Source organism: Leptopilina boulardi, unplaced genomic scaffold, assembly GCF_019393585.1.
Source record: "Leptopilina boulardi isolate dan_hultmark-lab unplaced genomic scaffold, ZJU_Lbou_2.1 LbouV2_114, whole genome shotgun sequence".
NCBI classification, from domain to species: Eukaryota; Metazoa; Arthropoda; class Insecta; order Hymenoptera; family Figitidae; genus Leptopilina; species Leptopilina boulardi.
The window spans coordinates 440,070-463,583 of NW_026137657.1; the positions used below are offsets into that span (position 1 = coordinate 440,070).

The window sequence follows — 23,514 nt, forward strand, 5'->3', positions numbered from 1 at the left end:
CACGTAAAGGGAAGAATGAAAAAAAAACGAAAGGAAACATGCCGTGTTCTTTAGAATTTTTTTTTTAAAAAAGACAAGTCATTGCTTATTTAAGGGGGGGGGGGGGAATTTTTTTTGCAGGATCCAAGCTTTCATTGATACGCGCGGACCGTTCACTCTTTCAGCTATAAATTTCTTTTTTTGTCTACCAGTGACGATCACGTTTGTTCACCACTTTTGGACAATGTTCGAGAATTCACTACTAGCTGTAAACATCATTTTTATTGAAAACAAGAGACATAAACAGAAAGGTACATTTTTAAATTACTAATTAGTAAAATACAATTTTTACTTTGAATAAAAATGAAAATAATAATAATAAATTTATTCTTTCAGGATATTTTGACTTTTGTGATATAATTCAACTGATTTTATATATATACACACACTGGCGAATTGTTGTAAATTAATATGTGATTATAAGTATACTGTTGTGTGAAATTTTTGCTTCACTTAATAGCTGTTGCTTCACACTTGAAGTTGAATAACTTGACGTGAATTGACCTCAGGGGTGATACAGGCGTCTACCACCCGTCGACTTTGAAAAAAAAAGAAATCTCTCGACTTGCTTGGATCCTATACACATTCATCGCTCTTCTCGCGATTCTGTTTTTATTAATTTGACTAAGGTGGGCAATTATTTGTTAAAACGATTCTACGCTACTACTGAAGCTGTCACGTTCTCTCATACTTATATTAAAATTTCTCATGCATGATTTCCAGTTCATGGTAACATTCACATTTGGTATAAAGTTTTTGTTAAGTATCAAGAATTAATTATTATCTTTTAGTAAATTTACTTTTATTACATTTTTATTTTATTTCTAAATTCCAAAAAAAATAAAAATAAATAGAATAATAAATGAAAGACAAATAAGAATTCAGTCATTCTGATACGATTTTTTATTCCATGCATGTTTTATTATAGTTTTATCATATTTTTAATACGTTTATTTTGTTTTTTTTAGGCACTATAATTGTCTTATTTGGATTCTCAACGCGTTTCGTTTTCTGTCTACGAAAAAAATGAAAATAAGGTACAAGGATGGTTCCTTTTCAATCTTCTCTCGTCTGGCTTTTATATATACAATATATACAAGACATGTGGCAGATCATCTTCAATATTATCATCAACAGACACTCATGCATATTATTGCAAAAATAGAGTGTGTTTCTACGTCAAAATTGATTGAGTGATAACTTCCAACTAATTTCCTGATTAAATCAGAAACCTAATCGTTTACTAATCGCCAATCAGTTCTGTCCAATTATTTTTTAAAAGATTAATACGTTTTGCTAACAATCTTGACAGTTTAATATTTCTATATTCAATGATAATAATATTATTTACATTTAAAAGAAAATTAATTTCCTGATTCTCATCAGAAAAATTTTTATTTTCTTTTTCAATTTGCAAAAACAATTTTGTTTTAAATTAAAGATTGAAAAACACCATTTTTTTTTTAATTTGAAAAAAAAATATTTTTATTCAATGTTGAATCAAACAGAAGCTGGAGCACCTGTTCTCCAAGTCAAGTAAAGAGTGAGGTTGGATCGTTCTTGTTCAGTACTCTGTGCACACTCAAACTGATAAGACGTTTTATTCGCTAATAAAAACAAATTTTTCCAAATTACAACTATAATAAAAAATGACAATTGTCGGTCTTATTAAATATTTCCAACTCGCGCGTCCAAGTACAACCCTTAAACTTCATTTTAAAATCAAATTCTTCGTTTTTTATTTTTCTACAAGTTTATTGCCATAAATAAAAAATTAATTTCTTAATTCAATAATAACAATAATAGTAGTAGTTTGATTTCTGATAAAGAAAATTTAAATTTTTTTCTAAAATTTCATTAAAGAGGAAAACAAAATTTGATTCTAGATTTCGATTAATTGCAAAACAATTGGAATTTATGGGAGGTTTGATATAGTTACTTTCATTTTATTTCTTATATATATTTTCCTGCTCAGTGTAAAAATAATTGTTAATTATAACTAAGGTTATTTCAGTGGATTTAATCAAGTGTTTCCTTAAATATTTATCAGTGTTTTTAAGTGTAAAATAATAATCAAGATAATTTTTCTGGATATTTCCATTTCGAGTTAGGTAATGTTATTTTGCAATTATTACATACAAGAATTTTAATAATTATTATTAATAATTTATTTAAATTAATTCATTAAAATTATTTCATTAAATAACTTTAAAAAAATGAAAATAATTCTTTGATGATAAAATAGAAGAAGAATCTTTAATATTAATTATTTGCCTCTGATATCTTTTTAATATAATCAGTGTATCCTATAAAGGTAATTACAAACTTTATTGTAAATTTTACAATTTATCTGTTTGTCTAAATTCAAATGTAATTAAATTTGATCTTGAAGCGTCAAGATTCTATCGGGAGTACAGTATAAGGATTGGAAATGTATGCACTTGAGGGAATGGAAAGTAAATGAGAAAAATGTCTACATGAAGAAGATAAGATAATTGCTTGAGGAATATAATTACTAATATTATCAGCTCGATAAATGACCATTTGGTCACACCCTCTGGAACTTTAATAACTTTAGCCTATAGTTGGTAAATTTACTTTAAACATTGTAAAGTGCAATTATAGATATTCTCTGTTTATAACTATCATTAAACTGACACTATTGATAATTGTCGCAAATTGCCACTTTTAAAATTCTTTATAATTTTTTCTTTCTTTCATAATCTTCCTCTAATTTAATACATTCCAAAAAATTATATAATTATAAATTAAAAGAAATAAATTAAATAATTAACAATGAAATTATAAATATTTATAATATAAATTTCTAAATAAATTAATTTCTCGTTGGAAATGTATTTTATTTTAATTGGAAAAATTATTGAATTAAATTGATTTTTATTAATCTAGAATACAATTTTTTTTTCATTATTAGTTTGTCAAGAAAGAAAATAATTCATATATAAAAATTGAGTCACGACGAATGAAGTCTGTAACGAGGCGAATGATAAAAAACAACAACTAAGATCTACTGCCACACACAATACTTTCCTCTACACTATTTTACAGCGCACTGATTTCTCTAATTTGCACCACATTTTTTTTCTAGCAAACAAACGTTGGGGAAGCATTAGAGAAAAATATTTATTATTTCACATACTTTCAAACGTTTAAAGTAATTTCCACAAATAAACCATTTGAACTAAAATTCGCGAGTACATTGCGCAAAATGTCTTCATTTTAAAATTATATATATTTTTCAAAAATGAATGAATTTTTATTTAATTTTTTTTTTTTTTTTTAAATTATTATCTCGAAAATTAAAAATTCCTAAATAATCCAAATTAGGTCAAATTAATAACATAAATAAACATTATCAGCAAATATCAATTGGAATCAATTAGAATCAGGCTACATGGAAATTAGAGAAACAATATAAATTATGTCAAAAAGACAGTTCGGAGGGAGGGCAAAATTAAATTCATTGACTATTTGAATAAATCAAAGATTTGCTGAATCATTTTAATAATTTTTCTATTTAAAATAATTAAATAATAATATTATAATATTATTACTATTATTACTATTATTGTTATTATTTTTATTACTATTTTTATTACTATTATTATTTTTATTATTAATAACTAATATATTTATAATTGTAACAACCAATTATTTATAAAAAATAATTTTCTTTATCTCAAAACCTAGATAAAAATTAAATACAGTTTTAAAAAAAAAATTACGCCAACATAAAAATAAAGGAAGAAAATCATTAATTTCTCAGCGGGGTTGAAAAGTTAAAAGTTTACGAGAGTATGTAAATGATTTATATTGTCTGGACTCTAATGGTAATAAGACGAAACGTAGACCACACGTGTTGTCATTAAAAAATTTAATAGGTCATTTAACGATTAAAAGGCACCTATATAATAATTTTTTTGACTCATTCTGCAAAAATGTGACGTGGTGAACAAACAGAGAAAAAAAGAGTCACATATTAAGAAACAAAAATTCGCAAGTTTTTTCTTTTTTTTTTTGTTATTTAAATATTTAATGAGGATTAGAGAGAGAAATTCTGGTTTTGTAAGCGAAATTTCCAGCATCGATGACGTGTGCTGTCTTTGGCCTTAATACTGGGGTGTGCCGCAGGGGCCAAAGACCTTATTCCCCATTGAATTTGGCTTTAATCGAACTGAAAGTTATCATCGCGTGCAATGTGTGACGAATGACGTGTAAAAATGTTGTCTTTTTTTTTGCCTCATCTTTTAACGATTAAAAAAAAAAGAAATTTCTTTTGTTCACTTGCAAGTGACTTGGACCAGAAAAAAAATTCTTTTCTTATATAAATGACGTATACAGTTTGTCACAATATTTAAACGAAAAAATACGGATCAATTTTTTTAAATTATTTATTATTATTTTTATTCAGTAAAGTTTCAAAAATATTTTTTCAAACTTTTTCAAAATTTTTATATATATAGATTAGATTTACATATTTTCTCCATTTATTATTATATAAATACTGTAAAAATAAAAATTATCTGTCCAAAGAAAATATAAAAATTAGAATAACAATGAAATTCAACATTGTATTTTATCAGAAGTATATAGCTACTTGAAAATCGAATTATAAATTAAATTTCTAGAATAACATATAATCGGATTAAATGGTGTCCTTGGAATTTGCTATTTTTCGTACTGAGAATTAGAAGAAGATCGTAATTTGAGATTAAAGACTGATTTACTTGACGCAAAATATTATTTGAATAATCGAAAATTATAAATATTTATTTCCGGGTCGAATATTTGACATAAAAAAAAGTTATTGAAAATAAGTTATCTAATATGATTTAGCACGTGGTTGATTATAATCTTCTAAAAATTAAAGAATTTCAATCCTTTCAAAAAAAAAAAAATTATTTTATTCTCTTTTTAACCTTTAACAGAAAATTGAATATTAAAAATAAAAAATAAGAAAAAAATCACAATTTTTCGCAGGGAAATCTTCATAGAGGTTCTTGACATTACGAGATTATATACGCTAAGTTAAAATTGACAGGAGAAATTAAAGCAGACAAAGGTCGATAAAAAAAAGTGACTAAATGTTATTGACACTGAAAAAGATGATAATATTCTCCAACAGATGTTCCAAGTTTCAATTATATTCGTTTTATTTTTATAATTTCATTCAGTAATTTCCCCACATTAATTTTTGAATCGAAAATATAATTTTTATAATTTAAATTATTTTTATAATATAATTTTTGAAAATGATTTATAATTTAATTTTTACTACCAAAGTGCGTTTTAATTGTTTTTTTTCGAGAAAATTAATAAAAATTTTTGATATATTTATTATTTATTTAATATTAGACCCTATTGATATATTTTTCACGGGAATGTAATACGATTAAGGTCCAATCACTTTAATTACAACAAGATTTGAATATTAAAAATAGACTTAGTGGTTTGCCCACGCGGTTTGATCGAGCAATATGGATCAAAGATCTTGCAACAGTCGGCAAGTGGTAATGCACGCAGTTTGTATATCGTTCACTGTCATATATCCATTGGTAAACTATCATTATATGACACGTAAATATATATTTCATATATAGCATTCTTTCAAAACCCACGTTTGCCTCTCATTTTTTTCTTTTTTGCAAAATTTTTAAAAAACAAAATTTATTCATCGTTATTTGACAATAGTCCTGAATTTGGACTCTAAACAAAATAGATAAACTGAAAAAAATATTTATTTGATTTAAAGAATCAATTAATTAACTGTTACACTAAAAAAAAAAAAATTATTTGATCCAAATAATCGGTTGACTATTATCAAATAAATATTTACTTGAACCAAATAATTTTTATTTTAATTAAATAAACGATTATTTGAATGAATTTTTTTTCAGGGTAATAATTGTAACGCGTATTAATTAATTTTGAAGATACTATTTTAAACGAAACCGATAGAAAAATTTCGTTATTTCGAAATTTGACCTTTTTGAAAAAAAAAAAAAATTCTTTTCTCTCGCGACAAATTTTGAAAAATTTTCCAAATGCGGAAGAAGATAAAATATTTGCGAACTATTCATGATATAACACACTTGTGTTGTTATAACACGACCAGACCATGAAACAACGACTCGCGTGGTTCAAAAGATAAAGTATATATGCACGCGTTCTGGCAAATAATGGGTTAGTCACCTTCGTGGACAGTAGCTGTTACATAATGTTTATACAGCTTCGCGCACGCTACATTTTATTTTGAAATCATTCAAAAATTTCCTTATTAACATTATTTCAAAAAAATATTTTTTTCCTCCATAATTTTTTTTTTTTTTTTTGAAAATTTTTATTATTAGTTTTTTTTCCTTTTTATTTTTTTACTTTAAAAAAATTTTACGAGTCAAAGATAATTAGAGAACAGAATTTCTTAAAGGATTTTAAAATTCTCCGGAGGGATAAGAAATGATTTTGATTAAGTGCGGGTTGCTTATAAAAGAACGAATGAAAACTGTTTTGTTCGCAATCTGTTACAAAATTCGCATCGAAAACCTTTTTGGCATATATATACCTGGTGGATTAAGATGTTGTCAGGGGATAATTTTGACAGTGTCGACGGCTCATCAACGTGATTATTTTCGTTCATTAGAGTCGCAAATTCAAGCAGCGTGCGATCATTTTAAAAGAACGAGCTTAAGAGATTAAATATTTCGAGTCCTTCCTACACGCGTGGTCCTTGTTCGGAAAAAGACAATTCTGATTATTAAATCGAGATAAATTTTTATTTTTAGGCACATTAAAAAGTTCCTTTATTTCTCTCGGCGTAAAGAGATCTTTGCAAAGATAAAATTAATATTATTTTTGACTCTCATAAAAAAAAAAATATTTAAATTTCTATGATTTCGAATTTTATTTGCATAAAAATATATTAATAAAATTTTACGAAATTTTTTCCCTTTTCTTCAAATGTAATTTTTTAGTTTCTTCTAATCAACTTTAATTTTATTTCTTAAAAAAATACTATTGTACGATGAGCGCGATGAACGTCACTGGCCATTGACCGACCTTCCCTGTTGAACTGTATATATGCCTACGAGAAATGATCACTTTTATTTTCAATTTTTTTTCACTTTGTTTTTCTTTCAATTTATCCCTTTTGCACAGAAGTTAAATAGTATTTGTTTCAAATACAGAAATGATTGGTGCAAATACAATTTATTTAATTCAACTAAAAAATTATTTGATTCAAGTAAATATTTATTTAATAATAGTCAACCGATTATTTGAATCAAATAGATTTTTTTCAGTGTAGATAAATAATTATTAAATTAACGAGTTGTTAATAAAATTACGAAATTAATTGTCAAATATAAAAAAAATAAAATAACTGAAAAATATAAGTTTAAAAATTTCTTGTTGAATCTTTTAGGCTCCTTAGTATATAATATTTGCGTGCGCGAAGTTGACGATGCTCATTAATCAAGTTTTTGCCCGATTGGTTACACGTCGTCATTATTTTCAACCTAATTTTTTTTATTTCTTTTTAATCTCATGTAAAAAAAATAATATTATATACACCAATATTATTTTAATAAAACGACATTCCAACTTTGTATAATATAATCACTATTACAAAAAAACGACGTGCCACCGGAAATGCTATTCCAATGCACAATAATAGCAAAGTAAACACTTTCACTCGTCGCCCCAGTTTGTAGTCCAAATAATTATCGAGAGTATCGGATATACCTTTCTACTTGAGGATAAATCTATAATAATAAATTCACGCCTTTTGAATATAATTTATTTGCTTGAACATAAAATGTAAGATCGCAAAATAATGTTTAAAGGTATATTGTGAAGAAAATTTTATTCCCCATTTTCAGTAAATATATATGCATTTTAAAATTTTACAAAACGTGTGCAAGTTTAAAAAATTTTCAAAATAAAAATTTATCACTTTTTTTGGAAAGGGGGGAGAATTTGGATAATCTTTTAAATAGGAAATTTATAAACATTTTTAGATTAAAAACGGGTTTCAACAACTAAAAGCATTTGATAATTTCAAGAATGCAAATTTATGATCATTGCAGATTAAATGAGGTAAATATATGAAATTTTGGAACGTCAATTCAAAACTTTTTAAGAAAGTTTCAACTGTAAAGTATGTAATATTTTGTATTTAAAAGGCAATTTCTTTTTTCTTCTTTTTTTAAATGACAATTTTCAAAAAAAAAAAATGCGAATTCTTGAAAATTAAAATTGTAAATTTCCTTGACTATTCACATTTTTCAGATACTATTTAGATAAATTGACCAAAAAAATTTAAGAGTAATATATATATATATATATATATATATTTCTTTTTGGGTTCAATGAACTTTAAAAAAAAAATTCCTGGGATCTCTTATTATGTATTGTATTCGTTTAATAAAGAAGGATCAAATATTTTTTGACCTTTTAGATTAAAGGCAATGTAATTTATTGTTATAGTAGTTATGTAACGTCAAAAGTTCATAATGATACTTTTAGTTAAATGTACAATTTACAGAAATTATTTCATCAATCTTTTGAATTTCATATCGTAGATTTCGTTTTCTAAATCCGCAAGTTATATTTATCCGAATTTTTAATAGAAAAAAATATATTACTCTAAATTCACCGAATTTTTATCCTACGGAAGACGCACAGTTTTCATTTAACTGAATTTTTCATAACGACCTATTTTCCATTTTACCAAATCTTCATTTGTTCAAACTTTTAAATACCGACATAGAAATCTACTTTACTGACTGATGGAAAAACAGTTTTTCGAAAAAATGAAAATATAAAAAAATTACCGACACAGAAATCTACTTTACCGACTGATGGTAAAACAGTTTTTCGAAAAATGAGAATATAAAAAATTACCGACACAGAAATCCACCTTACCGAGTGATGGTAAAACAGGTTTTTGGAAAAATGAAAATAAAACATTATCGACATAGAAATCTACCTTACCTTACCTGTTTTACCTTCAGTCGGTGGGGTAGATTTCTGTGTCGGTTATTTTTTTAATTTTTAATTTTTTTAAAAACTTTTTTTACCTTCTTAATTTTTTAACCATCTATAGTGAAATCCATGTATATCGGATTTTAAGGGATCAGGAAAAATATTCGATAATGGGGGTTGGCGCGCCAAGTATTAATTTATTTAAATAATAATTAATAAATTCCAGCAAATAAATATTCGCTGGCAAATAAAAATTCCATTTAACTAAAATCCGATTGAAAAAAATTAAATATAAATTCGGTTTAATATATAAAATTCGATTAAACGGGAAATTCGCGAGACATGAATTTCGAAACACTGAAATTCGTGACGGATGATAAGCAATTATTGTTGTATAATCATTTTTCGCTCGGGCAAATGACATTTCTTTTTTTTTTACTGACTTCAAAAATGAGTTTACATTATTATATGTATACCCACGAGATTGTGACAGGGCGCCACGCCAACCGGCCGTGCATAAAAATTGAGCGGCGGAACTTTATATATGATTGCGTTAATGATGACACATTGAAGAATGAAACAACGATAATGATGATGATGATGATAATGATTATTATGATACCGTTGATTTTGCACTGTCGTGTTCTGGGCCAAAGACGCAACAGTGCGTACGTGCAAATCGCAAGAGTTACGATGGCGCCGAGTTTTGTACTCGCAACTATATAGTTGCCGGAACGAGAAACAGAATACACGTATGTACGTATGGTGGGGTTGGGATGGCAGTTTCGCGAAGGCAGAAATTTAACACGGTCGGCTTTTCTTGGTTATAGGCCGTGATATACGTGTCCTCACCGATCAGTTCGCCATTCACTTATCTCATTTCCCAGTCCATTGATCAATTCCTGATATACTCGCACACTTGAAAATTATATTCTTTCTCCCCCCTTATTTTTTTTTTTTTTTTTTGCAAAATCACTCCCACTTTCGTGTAAATCATCTTTCTCCTCGTCAGGACTCATTAGTCACGAAAAAAAAAATTGCCTGACATTTTTAGTCTCTTCGAAATGACTCGGTTAATTACAAGGGACAAGTGATTGGTACATGCAAAGAGTTTTGCAAACATTGAAAAGAAATTTTAATTTCTTACACATATAAGAAAAAAAAAACCTTTTTTTCTGAGTAAATAAAAATTATAACTCGGGGTCATTTTCATCAACGAATAAGACAGAAAAATAAAGAATAACATATAAAATGTCAGTAGGAGATATGACTGAATTATGCGTATTAAAAGGGAGTTGAGGCCATAATCATAAAAAGATTTTATGATCTTGGGTGTATGACGATATCGATCGATTTCACTCTTGATGGTTATAGATGTGCGAAATATTGTTGCGTAAAGCGCAATTACATATAAATAAAGGCGCCGATCAATATATCTTGTGATTGGTAAAGAAATTGTCATAAGAAAAATCAAAACCTGTAATTCTAAATAGAAAAAAAAGTAAATCCCAAATTCACTTAGAAAAAAGAATTCTTTAATTCAATTGATTCCAAAAATTGAGTTTAAAGAAATGATTTCTTTGTTTCAAAGAAATCTTTTTTCTGAATGAATAATAAGACAATAATCAAATAAAATTTGTTCCACTGAAAAGAACTGAGAAAATTAGAACCTACTTTAAGAAATATATCTCTAAAGAATACAAAAATTATAGAGTTTGAAACGTCGAATCAAATTCATAACAATATTATATGATGGCGCACAAATTGACAAGTATTACCTGAATAGGAGAAATTGCTTCGATGAAATGATCTGTATAAAGTTACACAACCGGTTTATTTACCATATGGATTTTTTTTTGGAAACAAAGATATAGAGGACATCGGAAGTGCCATATGTATGTGATTTCTTACTATGATTCAATGCTTTATTGATTGGCATGCTCTAGATTATAGAGCGCAACAAGAACCCGGGATAAATTTGCTACTTCCAAGCTTTATTACAGTAGGACCTAAATAAATGATGCTTAATTGCAGTAAGCTGTCCTCGTAAACATCACATAAGGATAAATACAATGCGAATGTACTTAGTAAGCGTGTGCGCTTATACGCGGATAGAAAATTACTGACTTTAGAGAGGCATCATATATGTTCCCTTATTCACCATGGTGGAAATATATTTATTTCTTTTTGTATATAATTATAGACGATTCATTATCGATATATTGATGAAAAAAAAAAAATTTCTGCATCGTGTCTTCAAAATTCATACTTATGCAATATTCCTATTTATAGAGAGATCATTAGATTTTAGAAAATTTTATTTCTCGAGAATTTAAATATTTCTCTAGAGATTTTGTGTTAATCTGATTTTATTTAGAAAAAAAAGTATTTTAAATCACTCAGACAACTGGCTTGCGTGAAAGCATCCTCAATAACTGAACTGTTAAACGAGACGGTTAACCACACGACATTCTCTATAGACAACACATCTTTTTTTCTGAGAAGTTCTATATAAATTCTTCTAATATCGAGTGCATGGATCTGTTACACGAAAACTCACACGACTAACCACTTTTCGTAAAAAGTTTACGAAAATATATTGTAATCATTTTTGGCATAGAATATTGTGCTACAAACAGTACTACAAATACTCAAATAAAAATTATTTGGTTCAAGTAAATATTTATTTGATAATAGTCAACCAATTATTTGAATCAAATAATTTTTTATCAAATAAAAAATTTTTCAAAATAATCAGATAATTGAAAATCATTTTCTTTTACACAATACGTATAGTAAACATTCTACCATTTTTTGAGAGAAATTTTCTTTTATCACTGCTTATAGATAAGTGACGGAAATTGTACTCACATTTATAAGTTATGTGGAGGCGGTAATGGTGATGCTGCCGTCCAAATGATTAACATGCTACAAGAAGCACCACACCTAAGTGGAATAAATTTACATATGCACCTCGACCCAATGAGAAATGAGGTAGAGTTGGTAAATTGTAACAGAGAACCCTCAGGTTAAACAGCTTTGTTCTATAACAAACAAATAATAAACAAAAATCAATAAACAAAACAAAATTTTACAATAAAATCCTTCAAATTATTTTAGTGGTTTTAATGAATTGTTATGTAATCAATAGTTCTATTTAATTCTAAAAATTATCGACTCGAAGCATAAAAAAAGTTTTCGAAAACATATCAAAATTATTGACACAACTGTGAAACATCACACATTCCAGAAACAATTTAAGTTATTCCACAAAAGTTCACATTTTCTTTTGACAAAACGATATTCTATTTAAATATCTAGAATAAATTACATAGAAAATTTTTAAAAAGCAGAACGACGAATCATTCAACATTTAAAAAAAAAGATAATTAAAATGAAAATTACTATCAAAAGTGATGTTACATTTTCTGTTTTTTTTCGAAAGAAATTAATTGATTTTTCTACAGCGAGTAATTAGCTCTTTGGACGTTGATAAAAAGCGTCATGGGAACAGAATTATTTAGAAGCACTTAAAATCACTTTCGAACTTCTTTTATATAGAAAAAGTTGTACTTCCAGTTAACCGAATTCTCATTTCGAAAAAATGATGATAAATTATTTAAATCAAATGAGATTTGATTCACAGATTGAGGTTGTATATATAAAATCCATTCGCAAAAGTAGATTCATTATATTGCCACTGTTCGGTTAATTAACGTGGACATCGACTGGACCATTAACGGCTACTTAACACGTGTAGTTGCGCGCCACACGAACCGCTAATCAGATGCATGTAATTAAGGGCACGCGCATTACCAAAGTCAACAGACGTGGTTTATTTATTTTTGCCTCTAAATTCAAATTTAAATTCTATATTGTATACATTAACATTCGAATTTTGAGAAAAGAAATTTTATTTTATTAAAAAAAAAAAAAAATATGAGAGAAGCAGGCGCATGGCGCTTCCATTGCAGGGTTTCGTCGCCTGCTAAGGTAACGTTTACTACCATGGTAACGGTTGTTATGGTAACCGTTACCATGGCAACCATACGAGTGTACAACGGACGGACGGACGGACGCCAAAGCGAAACTATAAGGCTTTCGGGGCTGAGTCACGAAACCCTAAAAATAGATTTTGAAATTGAAAATATATATCCAATTTAATTTTTTTTATATGCAAATATTAAATAATGAGATTAAGTCTAAAAAAATTGTTTTAGTCAAAAAATATATAATTCATCTCCCTCTCTCTCTCTCTCTATTTCTGTCTCTATTGAAGATAGACGTGATATAGAAATATATTGACAGTGTCACGCAAACTTGTCAGTTGTAATTATCAATTTGAAATTTTACGCAAGATTTGAGACGTAATGAGACTTCTTGAGTGCAAGTCGCACGCGTGAAGGGAATAAACAGAGACGTTTTATTCAGAAAGCGAAAAGCAGGAATTCAAGAATTCTATATAGCATGTGAAGCAAGTTATATATATTTTATAAAACCGGTAAATTAATCTATGAAACCGATATCGTCGTTACACCACTTGCTCACTTATATGTATCGAGCATCGCATATCGACTTTTTTTTATTATATTATTATTCCATACAAAACAGGAGGCATAATTAATTTAATGCATAATTATCATTGAAAAAAAATTTTGCGATTCCTATACAAAATTTTAAGATAAAAACTTTTTTTTTTAGTATTCACGCATAGTATATTCACTCTACATATCTTAGAAAATTTTTATAATATACAATCAGTTAATTTTTTTTCAAAGTCAGTTAATGATAGTGAACAAAGAAAATAAATTTATTTAATATTCATTTTGAAAAATTAATAATCCTTTTATTGCATACTTAATTTAAACCCTAGAAAGTCACGATACTATGTAACAAATTAAAAAGTCTATATTGAAGTTCATGACTGTAGTTATATGCAAACTTTTACTGCGCAATGAACATCAATTTAACTATGCACTTATTGCATGTATAATGATCGTAACTCTGATCTTGATTTCTATATTTAGGAGAGAGTGTCACAAAAGTGAGAGAAATACTTTTGTTTTGGGTTTTTATAAGGTCCATGAACTTGGAAAAACAATGCGTATTTTATGCTCGCGTGGCTACTCAACTTTAAATTATATCAATCACACTCAATAAATTATATCGATCTCTTTTTCATGTCACACGGTCAAGTCAGGGTTAATCGATGATATTGTTCCTGATGATGTATCTTCAATTATAATATATATATATATAATGACACTCGGCAAGAGAAGGGACCTTACGTAAAAAAAAAATTTTAGGTTATGTTTGTGATTTTTGAAGTAAACATACAATCGCAGAGAATCAAAACATTTACGTTTAAGTCTCCATTACATTAAAAAAATTTAATAAATACTAATTTTGATTTTACTCTATTAAAAAAGAAACTTTTGATCAAGGTAAAATTATCACTAAACATAACCTACAATTTTTTTTGACCGAAGGTCCCTTCTTTCGTGAAGACTATAACGAATTTGAAAAAAAAAATTTCGCACTAAGTGAACCGTGAGAAATAATAAATCGAATTTTTTAAACCGAATTAGATATACAATCTTTATATATTCGATTGGTTCATTATAAAATGCCAATGGTGGAAGCTACTTAAATTAACGTAAATCATCAATTAAATTTACTGTGTAACACAAATCTGACATTGTGACACCTTATAATGATGTATTAGTTTTGTGTTATGACATGAAAGATTCGTAAGAGGCCTTCTTCACCTCTTCTTCTTCTTCTTCTTCTTCCTCCCTCTATCAAATAAAAATTTGTCCCTTGTCGAAATATTATTTTTTAATCAATTATCTAAATTGTTTTATCTCACTTATTTTCAATTACAAAAATTTTCTTCTAAAAGGTTTTTCAACATTTTCAATATATATATATATATATATATATATATATATATATATATATGTATTTATATATTCCAAGAGAAGAAAGTTGCTTTTCATTTATTCAATATTTCATATTATTTATACTTGACACACATCTCGCGTTATTAAAAACCAACTTCCTCAATCAGGAAAAGATTTTAGTGCGTCTATAAATTATATTTTTTTTTTAAATTTATTTTATATATAAAACTGCTGTCTTTAAACACTGAATTTTGCTCGTAAATCTCGTCAAATTATAGTATTAATAATGTAGATCAACTTCGGGATTTAGTAACTTTTCTCTATGGCAACTTGTTATTAAACGCCAATTAAGTGACATATAATTGCAGTTTTCAATTCTAATTTTTAATAACTGAATTTAGAATATTACATATTAATTGTATCAACTTTTAAATATACGTAACTTTAAAAAAAAAGAATTTAATTATACAAATCAATTCACGTCATGCATTAATAAATTATTTATAAATTGATTGTTGATATTTAAATTATAAAGAAAGCAACTTTCATATAATGGAAAATTCTATACGTAAATAATAATAATTATTTCCTCAAATTTAATTTATTAAATATACTTAATTAAGTGCTTAATTTACTCAATCACCTGTTTAATTTACTCAATTATCTGTTTATGTTACTCAATATTCAATTATATGCTCAATTTACTTAATATCATTTTGAATAATGTAAAATATTGATAGCGTTTAATATATGTTAATGCTTTTTTTAGAAAAATTTATTAAAAACCCTAATATCAATTTAATATTGTGTAACAAAGATACATTAAATCATCGAAATGATGTTGAAAATGAATTTTTTGAATCCAAAATTTAAAGTTTAAATGTTTTCATATTTTAAATAATTTTTTATACGAGATCATTAATTATATGTCTAATTTACACCCGACTGGGGATATGTTTTCCCTAATTACCGCCTTAATTTACGCAAGAAGAGAATTTTAAAACAGTTTTTTTTTCTATTCTCCACACATAGTAAGCATATTAAAATACTTAAGTGATTCGACCCTAGGGACTAATTCTTTCAGTATATATAAAATAGCTAAAGAGGGTATTTCCGGAGCAAAATATAATTATTGTCAACACATAATCGAAAAAAGGGAAAAATTCGTAACAGGTTTTGTTCTTCTTTTTTTTTAAAAAGTTTTTATATTTTTTTAACTATTTTCGACTTTTTTTTAGTTTTGTTTTTTATATTATTTAATTTTTTTTATTATATTTTGAATTCAAGTAAAATCAGGTAAAATATGAATGTGTCTCAATATAAATACTATAGAATCAATTAGATAATAGAGGATAATTATTTTAAAGGGGGTCGCATGATGTTTTCCAATTTGAATATTTTCCCCGAGGATAAAGAATAATCGATATAATTTACTGTGTACTTAAATGGCCACAAGTGATTTATAAATCGCCAGTGACCTAGTCCTTTAATTATCCTTACTATATTAATTTTTATTCATAAAAAAAAATTATATTAATTCTAACTAGTATAAGATTTTTTTAATTACAGTGAAACCGACTGATGGTAAAAAGAATTTTGAAAAATGAAAATATAAAAAATACCAATATAGAAATCTACCTTACCGACTGATGGTAATCATTTTTAAAAAATGAAAATGTAAAAAATTTTGTTTCCATTATTCCAAAAACTGGTTTACCATCAGTCGGTAAGGTAGATTTCTATATTAGTATTTTTATATTTTCATTTTTCGAAAAATTTACCATCAGTCGGTAAGGTAGATTTCCGCGTCGGTAATTTTTATATTTTCATCTCTTCGAAAAAACCTGTTTTACCATCAGTCGATAAAGTAGATTTCTGTGTCGGTAAATTTTTATATTTTCATTTTTCGAAAAAAATTTCCATCAGTCGGTAAGGTAGATTTCTGCGTCGGTAATTTTATATATTTTTATTTTTCAAAATTTTTTATCATCTTGTTAATCTTGTTTCATATTTTTATAATAAATTCAAATTTTTAAATGAGAATTAAATATAATTTTGAAAAGAAAAATCACAGTAAGAAAAAATGTTCAATTTTCTCTAAAAATATAAGATTCATTTTTTTTTTTTGAAGGGGTGTGGAGAGTAAATTTTTTATGATCCTTTCAATCCTACTGCCCACTTTGTAGAATCATAAAATCGATAAGCAAACACTCATTACACGCCGCTCTATTATTAAATCATAAAAATTCGATGATTCTTGTCTTTATAATATTTTCATCATCGACAGCGAACAAACTGCGACCTAACAAAATTGCCGCACATATAATTGGACTATAGCAAAAAAAAAAAAAAAAAACAAAAAAAAAATGTCTGATGATCATTAGATATACAAATTTGTGATATATTCATAAAACCAACAAGAGAAATATATGTATTTCTTTATGTATATAATTTTATATGACGAGAGCAAAATAATTGATGATTGAGTGCGAAGTGGTAATTTATTATATTAAATTAAGTCTGTGCATGTTACTTTGGTTGAGAAGTAATCTTTTAAGACATCATAAAAGTGAACATCTCAACTTCAACTTGAAGCTCTTATACTTGCCAGTATATATATGGAATCTGAGAAAAACTTTAATGAGTCTCTAATAAGGAAGTATATGGCAATGATAGTTTTAATGAGGGAATTAATTTGAGGTGTGAGAAAACGGAAATGTGTTTTGATCGAAAAATAATTAATTGATAGTTATTTGAAAAAAAAAAACAATTATCATCATTTTTGATATTATTCAATCATTTTATTTTATTTCTCTCGTTACTATATAAATTTTACTAACTCATTTATTTGTTGCAAATATATTTTATTTCATTTAAACAAAAAATTTATTAAAGCAAAAGAAAAATTTATTTATGCCAAATAAAATTTTTAATTACACTAAATAATTAAGTTAGTAGGCTCTGAGACAAATATATACGTTAATAAATATATATTTTATTTGGTTGAAATAAATCATTTCTCTGGGTGTAGTAAATATTTATTTATTGACAAGTAACCAATTACTTGAATCAAAAAAATTTGTTTTTTAAAATCTTATTTGAATTGTTGTTAAATAATTAATTTATATATATTAGAATATTTACAATTTTCAAAATTTGATAAATTAAATATTGATTAATAATTATATAGACCTAGAGAATATTAATTAGATGAAATAAAAAATGTTCGATTGCAAACAAAAAAAAAATTTGAGATGTATTTAATATATAATTGGACAGTGACCCACTCCAATTAAGTAGGTAACCTCATGTAAGGAATATTCAATGAGAAGATGAAGCTACCGAAGAAGAAAGAAAAACAAATGACTTGAGTCGCAAGAAATGAAGAAGTAAAGTATCGTGGACTAAGATATACAATGTTGCGGTTTTATCGCAATATCTCAAACCATCATTTGATTATATATTAATCTACGACAATCTTTCAATCGATATATTGAATTGTAAAGTATTGTACATGTCGTTAACGAAACAAATATCAATCAATATTGACAAAAACTAGGAATTTTTTGTCAATCATTAATTTTTCAATAAAAAAAATATTTAAATAATACTAATTTATTTTTATTTTTTCCAATTCTCAATTTTGCAATAAAAAAAATAATCGCAATAATAAATAATATTAATTTATTTTTTAATTTTTATTATAACAATTACTACTTGAAATTTTCGTTTTCAACGCACCATAAAAATATGAAATGCAAAAAAAAAATTTCAGTAGTTAAAGTGTTACTAAAATCACTAAAAAAAAGAATTAGAAGGACAGTTGTTGACATCAAAGTTATTGTATGTTTCACATTTATGTCAGGTGAAAAATTTATGATGCCCTTTGTCACTTTTATAACAGAGAGATTTTTTTTTCTTTTTTTTGACTTTCAAAACAAAAAGTAATATAAATTTGAATTTCAACCGTGACGACATTAGGTCCCAAAAAAGACTCGATTACATCGTAAAAGTGGACAGAGGAAGGCGCCTTGATTCTTTGTTTTACAATCTGTTTGAAAAATAAAAAAAAAATAACATCAAGGTTTTAAAGTTTATTGACACTCCATTTGCATTTGAGGAATTTGATTTTACTTCATTTTCTCTAAGAAATCATTTCAACAAATTCTAAATTGAAAGTAAAATTTTGTATTTTGAGAATGAGAATGAGAGAGAGAGAAAATAAAAATTGATATTTAATAAAATTCATTTTTTTCGGTAAATAATTCATATAATTTATGATTACAGATGCATTTTATACTGATATGAACTAAAAGCCTATTTCATAAATTATCTTTTTTCCATCATCAGGTCGTAATATCTTTCGACACTCTTCTGTTGTAACTACATATATCTCATTTTTCAACTTCTACTGTTTTTTTCCGAGACTTTTCTGTCACTCTATGAAAACTAATTTTTCACTATATAGAATCGTGTAACTAGAAGATAATATTTAATCATTTTAATCGCTATCAAATTTGATCAGAAAATTAGAATTTTTTTCTATAACAAATAAAAAAAATCGAAATATTTTCAAGGAACATCCAGAGAAATATTTTATTTGAACCAAATATAATATATTTCATTTAACTAAACGTATATTTGTCTCGCAACCTATTTATTTGGCGTAAATAAAATTTTTTATTTAAATCAAATAAAAATTTATTTGAATCGAATAAATATTTATTAGGCTGTGAGACAAATATATCATTCAACTACCGAAAAAAATGCTAAAGGAAAATTTTTTTTTTTAAAAAAGAAGAAATTTTTGGAATTTTTTTTTTTAAAGAGAATTTTTACCTGTATGGGTTATTATACCTAATCTTAAGTAAAAACGTATATTTGTTGGTCTATTTTGAGTTGAAATTCCTGTTCAAAGAGTATCATCCGACTGATATCGTCTTTACCTTCTGGTCATTTTTCTCACTCACCGTCAAACCCAATGGGCGAATAGAAAAGTTATCTCTCGTAATTTCTTTTTTCTGTCAGAGTGAGGCCTATATATATGTTTACGGTTTCCTTTGCCTTAAATGAGTCAAAATGACTTTCCCTTAAACCATTCAGTCTCTCTTTCTCTCGAGGGGATTCATGCCAGACATAGTCGGAGATCCGTCTAAACGAAACGAAGGGTGGAAAAAGTTTGAAGAGCATATATAAGTATAAGCGTAATCTGGAAGCAAGTATAAGGAGGGGATTTTTTTTTCTTCTCTCCTTCTCTCCCTCTCTCTTTCTTTCTCTCAACATCCCTTGAGATGATACCCATCGTGGTATTTCGAAGCGAGTAATCTCCAAAAGTGGCTTTAGTGTCTACAGCACTTCAACTTGTCTCGTAAAAGTAAAAAAGAAACTGTCTTATTTACCAATTTTCTTGCTTATATATATCTCTTTTTTCCCGCTTCACATATGCCAAGGAGAAGAAAAAAAAAGACTTGTCAAAAAATAGATTTCCTTCTATCGCGACATGAGTGAATTTTTTTTTCTATTATAATTATTATTTTTAAAATTATATAAATTGATTTAATTTTTAATTAATAAAAATTAATTCGAAAATTTTCCTTTTTTTGTTCTAGTGCTTCGACAATTTTTCAATCGAGGAAAATGAGTATTTCGAAAAAGATGGAGAAAAGAAGATAAAGGATAAAATAATCATTTATCGAATTATGGAAAAAGAGATAAACTACCGTTGGACAGAGACAAATTTTTGGATATGTTTTTTTATATACAAGAAGTGAATTATTTTATCGGTAATACTATTTAAAACAAACAAGTTTAAAATAAAATCAGTTACGAGATTTTTTTTTTAACTTCATTTAATCAAATGACGAAAGAAAGAAAAGAAGAACCAAGAAAAAAAAGAATCTATTTAAACGAGTAGCAAGAAGAGAGATAAAATATCGAAAAAATTTATTAACGGAAAAATTTGTTACATGATGAAAGAAAAGATTTTAAAAGGAAGTAAAAAAACAAAGAGAAGATAAAAAAATATTAAAATTGAGAATTGAAAAAATTGTTGGAGTAAAAGAAAGCAAAGAAGAGCTAAAAAAATAGAAATAATAAGTAAGGAAAAGATTACTAAAAGTACAGCGAAGCTAAAAATTAAAGAAGAAATAAAAATTAAACTAAAAAGTAATTTTTGACGTTTCTTAAGAAAGAAAAATATTAAAGAAGAATGTAAGAAATCAAACTAAAAATAAAAAAAAAAGGAAAAAAGTGTTCAAAAACATTAATTAAAATGAAAGAAGTTTCAAAATAAGAGAACAAACAAAGAGCAATTGAAGAGAAAGTAAAAAATTACTGTAAGAAGAAGAAAGAAGCAAAAAGAAGCAACAAATAAAAGAAGAAATCCCTAAAAGAGTATAATAAAAAAAAGAAAATAGAAAAATAGCTAACAAATTAAAAGAATAAAAAAATTTCAAAATAAGAAAAAGAAATAAAAAGAAGTTGAAGAAATAAAAATTTACTGTAAGAAGAAGAAAGAAGTAAAAGGAAGCAACAAATAAAAGAGGAAATCCCCAAAAGAGTGTAATAGAAAAAAAAGTAGTTAACAAACAAAAAGTTTCAAAATAAGAGAAAAAATAAATACAAGTTGAAGAAAAAAAAACTTACTGTAAGAGGAAGAAAGAAGTAAAAAGATGCAACGAAAAGAAGCAACAAATGAAAAAAAATCCCTAAAAGATTATAATAGAAAAAGAAAATAAAAAAGAAGCTAACAAACTAAAAGAAAATAAGAAAAGTTTCATAATAAGGAAAAAACAAATACAAGTTGAAGAAACAAAAACTTACTGTAAGAACAAGAAAGAAGCAAAAAAAGTTGCAATAAAGCAAAAAGAAGCTAAAAAAAATCCCTAAAAAAAAAAGAAAACTAGTTGAAAGAAAAGAGAATAAAGAATAAAAAGTAAAAAAAGAGTAACTGAAAGAGGGAAAGTCCATCTTTATAGATCAAGAAATACTAAAAAGGGGAACCAACCGAAGAAGAAGAAGAAGAAGAAGAAGAAGAAGAGGAGGAAGAACACTAAAAAGAGGGAGACAGGAGTGATGAAAAAAAAGAGGGAAAGAGAATAAGAAGGGATTTGTTTGTAAGGTGAGGTAACGGACAAGAGGGTCCACAAGATCTGTCGCGTGCTACATCTCCCAGGGATGGGACAGATGGGAACGGGACGATGCAAGATGAGGCGGAATGGGACAAAACGGGATTATGGATGGGATGGAATGAATTCTATGGACCAATGTTTGTGAGTCAATTTCTATCTTAGTGTTGGTTTCACTCTCGACTGCCGGGACTCACAAGTCGTGTGTGCTCATATATATATATATACGTGTAGTGTCTTCCTTTCGCAGTGTTGGTTGCTCTCTCTCTCTTTCTCTTTTTCTCTCTTTCTCTCTCACACTGATATGTGTGTCTCTCTACGAGAGCGAAGCGAAGAGTGCTTGCCCGAACGGAGAACAGAACCGCGGCACTCGTTCAGTAGTTTCTCGGACGCCGTACCGGCACCATCCGACCTACGTGATAACCCTAGATTCTATCAGCCTCCCCCTAATACAAATCTCTCTCTCTCTCTCTCTTTCTCTCTACTCTCTTTTTCAAATTTAATCCAATCCCCCCCCAAAAAAAAATTTGCTCAAGAAAATTTTTTCCAATCATGATTTTTTGATATAATCATTCAAAGTGATAAACACGTGTTCGCCGGCAAAAAAAAATTTTTCTATCATGAGTGTGAATTAATTTTTTTGTTTCTTTTTCTGTCAAAAAACTTTAGTGCAAAAAAAAAAAAAAAATTGAGAGAAAAATAGATGATAAAATCAAATTTGCAATATATCGTGTGAAAATTATTTGTCCAAAACAAAAAGGAATATTAATTTTTGTGAATCAAATCAATTGGACCCAATGTCATCAATTCCTTGGTTTTTGATTTTCGCGAATATTTGAATTTTAATCATCCATTTGGATTGTATTTATAATTTTTTTTCTTCTTTCTTTTTGGATAATTGAGGGGGGTGGGGTGTCAATAATGCGAGAGGATCGAGATCGCGGTGCCTGCGTGGTACCCGCGGATCATCAGTGTTGGAGCCACCCTTTCAGTGCGCGGCCGAGGCAGACTTGAGGGATTTTTCTTTCATCACAGAAAGGGTGGTTACCAAGATTTAATAACAACAATAATCCTATTCAAGGATTGGGGGGCATAAAACGGGAGTGTGGATGAGAGCGTCATGCCCGCTGTGATCGACACAGGAGGGCCGAGGGTGCTGCATAATAATCATTATGAGAGTCCCACCACATCGTTTATATTCATTCCCGAGAGAATTCAAAGGGACAAATTTTTTTATCATCATGAACAAAGATTCTTATGTGATTCCAAACGTGAGAGGACCTATAGTGAGGGTTTATTGGATCTCGATAGTTCACCGGAAGTTCGACGAAGGAGAATTAAAAGAACAAGAAGAGGTGAATTGATTGATGACAAAGTGAAAAGAAAAAATGACAATTTGTCAAGAATTCATGATTTTAATCAACAACCGGAATTACGAGGTA

At 27.2% G+C, this 23,514-nt stretch overlaps 1 long non-coding RNA gene across 1 annotated transcript; it reads left to right on the forward strand.

Annotated features, from left to right (window-relative positions):
• The first annotated feature begins 116 nt into the window (after positions 1–116).
• LOC127282273 (uncharacterized) lies at positions 117–23,514 on the forward strand. The gene is made up of 4 exons (XR_007843181.1): positions 117–290; positions 376–668; positions 1,008–2,150; positions 20,555–23,514. It is a non-coding gene; the product is annotated as an uncharacterized LOC127282273 (long non-coding RNA).